The 4316-nt window shown below is 42.1% G+C and overlaps 1 protein-coding gene across 1 annotated transcript in view; it reads right to left on the reverse strand.

Annotated features, from left to right (window-relative positions):
- Positions 1-1988: 1988 nt before the first annotated feature.
- Positions 1989-4316, reverse strand: part of sema3b (sema domain, immunoglobulin domain (Ig), short basic domain, secreted, (semaphorin) 3B) — a 38270-nt gene continuing 35942 nt past the window's right edge. Inside the window, exon 18 of the mRNA XM_042098864.1 lies at positions 1989-4316. This exon is cut by the window's right edge and continues 1346 nt beyond it. The gene's annotated coding sequence lies outside the window, so the exon portion shown is untranslated.

A 4316-nucleotide genomic window follows, 5' to 3' on the forward strand; every position in this document is an offset into this window, starting at 1 on the left:
TAAAGAGAGAGAGAGAGCGAGAAAGAGAGAGATGTAGCCATTGCTCTAAAAATCACTTTAGGTAAAAGGGCCTATGAAATTATTGATTGATTACTGAAATCCTTTGAGTAATCCATCGAAATAGCCTATGTTACAAAATACATTTGGCAGGTATTCTGTAATCTGTAGTGGATTACATTTTAAAAGTAATCTACCCAACACTGTGTGTGTGTGTGTGTGTGTGTGTGTGTGTGTGTGTGTGTTTGTGTGTGTGTGTGTGTGTGTCTGTACGTGTGTGTGTGTGTGTGTGTGTGTGTATGTGTGTGTGTGTGTACATCCCATGAGGGCAATGAGCTGGGCAGGAGTGAAGTGAATTCAAGCAGGAGGCACTGTATTGAGGGGTCTTGCAGTGTCTGTGGGTGAACAGCAGGGGGCACTGTATTGAGGGGTCTTGCAGTGTCTGTGGGTGAACAGCAGGGGGCACTGTATTGAGGGGTCTTGCAGTGTCTGTGGGAGAACAGCAGTAGGCACTGTATTGAGGGGTCTTGCAGTGTCTGTGGGAGAACAGCAGGGGGCAGAGTGTTGACTGTGTATCCACCAGGGCAAGTAGGAGTCGGACGTTTAGCATCCCATCTTGCCATCTTTAAAAATGTCTTCTGACAACTGCTCACTTTTGGCACCATTTTCACAAACAAGCCAGTTAGGTGCCACATTTCCGATGGCCATAAATGATATCCGTGTGGACTGACTGATCCCCAGAAGGAAATTGCCAGCTCAGTCACCTATCTGCATCGACCATATTTGACCTCTTCATTGTTTCCATCTGTAACATGGCACGTAATTGGTCAACTCTAAATGGTGCCAGAAATGAGCCCTGTGAAATATCATTTTGAAAATGATGGTAGCATGGGCCATTGAAATGAATGGGGGTGGTACTTCCTCTTTCTCTCCAGTTCTGTATTACATTACATTACATTTAGCAGACACTTCTTGACCAAAGTAAAAATTATGTCGTTCTTGAAAATGATATATACTGTATATAATATCTCCATGACCCACACACATATGGCCATCTCACTGTCTTACCACTAATCTGCTGAGGGGAAGCAGTGCCGGTAGTGACTCTGGTGACTGGGAAGGTGGACTACCCAAAGTGCCCTACACAGCATAAATGAACAGTGTGTGGATTAGTGCTGAGTATTACTATTCAGCCATTAAGCTGAAGCTCTTATCCAAAGTGACTTACACAGAACTGTTCACAGGGACAGTCTCTCTGGAGTAACTGGGGGTGTGTGCTTTGCCCATGAGGGGCATAACAGTGGTAGCCATGGTATGGAACCCATAACTCTCTGGCATTACACTGTTGTGTTACAGCTAACTAAGTCAAAAATATTGTAAAGTTTATGGGTAAATGAATTGTGTTGTTGTGAGAATAAATGTGTGTGCGTTCAAAAAGGGTGCATGACATAAATGTTAGAGGGGCAAAATGTGAGGACAGGAGGTTAGCAGTTGTTCTTATAGCCAGGTAGGCCTATAGCTGGTAATCAGTTAACCTCCAGCTGTGGCCTGCTTGGTTCTGGCATCATCTGAAGGGGCACAGGGGGTCGTATCACAAGTCCAGACCTACCACAGACAGAGGGGGGCCAAAGTGTTCATTATAAATCATGCTGTTATCTGTCCAGTACTTTTGCCTGAACAAAACAAAATAGTTTTGAGAGACTAACTCAGTTTGAGGTGATTGACACAGAATAGCAATGGCCATCTTCCATCGATTCCCAGTCGATTCCAAAAAAAATCCTCTGCCAACTGCAAATGACAACAATTGCTGTAAATGACAAATGTTGTAAACAAGCTTTGTGTATGGCCAACAATAGAGTGGACGGTGAACTTCAAAACTGGCCTACAGTGTATAGCAAGAATGTGGGGATCACTCGTACACAGGGGGCTGACATCACAGATCTTAGTGAGAAAATCTGTTGATAAGAAGCAGACAAAATGTACAAGTGTTGCTCAGTCACATGCAAGTGCTGTATTATGATGTTTATTGGCACAACTACACTTAGGATTGGTAAGTAACATGATATTTTATTGAGTTAATCAGAGTCTGATATATTAATCCACCAACAGCTGGAGAAGACATACAGTGTTCCACTTCACCTTTGGCATTTCCCTTCTAACAAGTCTACAGAATGATTCCTCTCTTCACACACACACACAAACACACACACACACACACACGCACACACACACACACACACACACACACACACACACACACACACACACACACACAAGTATATACTGTATATGCTTGCACATGCTCATTCTCATGTTAACAACGGAGATGCATCACAAACCACAGAATGAATAGAGTCGTTGGCTGGCGTTTACAGAAGACAGGAACAGAGAAATGTGCTGTCACTAGTCGGCCTTCTGTGTGCAACAGCAACTTGTCAAGTCCAAAATATACAAACATTTTCTCAAAATACCAAAAAACAGGGGAGGGTAAAAACCTAGTCAACCCTATGTCTACAAATACACTCACCACAATTGATTAGCTTATCAGGTTATACACTGGGAATAGGCAATAGGTACTCTGTGAATATTGTGCTGTTCCATGCAGGGACTTGTCCATCTCATTGTCAGAACGCTTAGTCATGTCTGAAATCATGGAAAGCCTGGCGTCTCGTTTGCCTTCATTGACCTGCAAATGCCTCAAACACGTCCACAGCCTAGCAGACAAGAAATACACACAGTCACAACGCTATTTACAACCACAACGCGAGCCTGGCTGGTACTGTACACTGAGTGGCCACTAGATGGCACTATCACCCCAGCCTTGAGTTCAGGCTCCCAGAGCTCTATGCATTCTACTGCGCATGCTGGATTCCGTACTGGCTTTACTTTGTCCATAGAATTAGAGCTTCTCACAGGTTCAGATATCTGAAGCTCAGTTGACCATGATGATGGAAGTAGTGTCTTTGTGAATAAAAAATAATATTATAAGGATAATATTGATATTTACTTTAACAGAGAAGGAAATATGTTTTGCCTTTTGGAACCCTTCAAAAGCATCAGACTCAACTTTTAAATAAATGACACATCACTCATTGAGATATCAGTATCACATTTGCTTTACATACAGTTAGCAAAGAAATCCTACACAACAAATAGTTGAATATTTATTAAATTAAAACTTTGTTTCTGAAAGTTTTTGTTAGGGCAGTAGAGATTATGTTTTGTTTATTTTTTCTATTTTGAAGTGTAAGGATATCACATTTCTCCTTGAATTATTGAACTATGCAGTCTGAATAGCATTTCTAGATGCTGCTCCATTTCTCCATTTTTTAAATGACAGATTCAGATGACAGAATAGTGTTTTATAACAGGTTTATAAGTTACTTATTAACAGTCCAAACAAACACAGAGAGACCCAAACTAATTCTAATGTCTATATAATGTGTTTGGCACAGAGTGTGTTCTCATGGATCTTTGGATTGAACTGTAGTTGAAACTGCATACAAAGAGATTATGGTCCAAATCTCTCACGGAACCCATCTCACTGGTAAAATCATTTGAAAGTGAGGGGTCGAGTTAAATAAAGTCGTAAAGTCGTAAAAGCCGTATTCTTAAATAAATTCAAACACTGAACCCTCAAAATTCCAGTTATTGCTTCTCAAGCCCCAATGCACCGGTGGGTTGATGTTGTGTGCAGACTGGCAGCCTCCTTGTTGATTCTCTAAGCCTCTCCTCAAGATCCTGATTCTGCCTGGTCGACTACAGATGTGTATTACATCTGTGTGCGTGTGTGTGTGTGTGTGTGTGCGTGTGTGTGCGTATGTTTGCGTGTGCCTCTGTGTGTGTATATGTGTGTGTGTTGTATTTGTGTAGTGATCGTAATGCTGCTGCACCCCAGTTGTTCTGAGGTTATTTTGCGATGTCATTCTCTCCTGTGAGAGCTCATGCTGTCAGTGTGCTGTGGTAGTGTTTGAGTGGAGAAGCGTGATCTCTGTGGTGCCTCTGATGTGGACGCGTTGGGGTTGTTTTGGTCTTGTAAACAGGCAGGACACAGGCTCAGGATCAGCTCAGACAAGCAGCGAAACTTTAGCCCCAGCACACAACACACGTCATACTCAAACAAATATAAACAACTCCAACAAATCTTTTTAAATAAACAACTAAATAAACATTATGTCTTCTATCTGACCATCTGTACCAAGAGATAGAGAGCCCTCTCCCATGTTCTGTACCATAGAGTTGAGTATCTAATCTTACAGCTTTGTGCTGATGTTGATTGGCTAGTTGTGAGCGTGCCCAGTATGGTTTGGAATGCCATC

The sequence above is a fragment of the Alosa sapidissima genome, chromosome 7 (assembly GCF_018492685.1).
Source record: "Alosa sapidissima isolate fAloSap1 chromosome 7, fAloSap1.pri, whole genome shotgun sequence".
NCBI lineage: Eukaryota > Metazoa > Chordata > Actinopteri > Clupeiformes > Clupeidae > Alosa > Alosa sapidissima.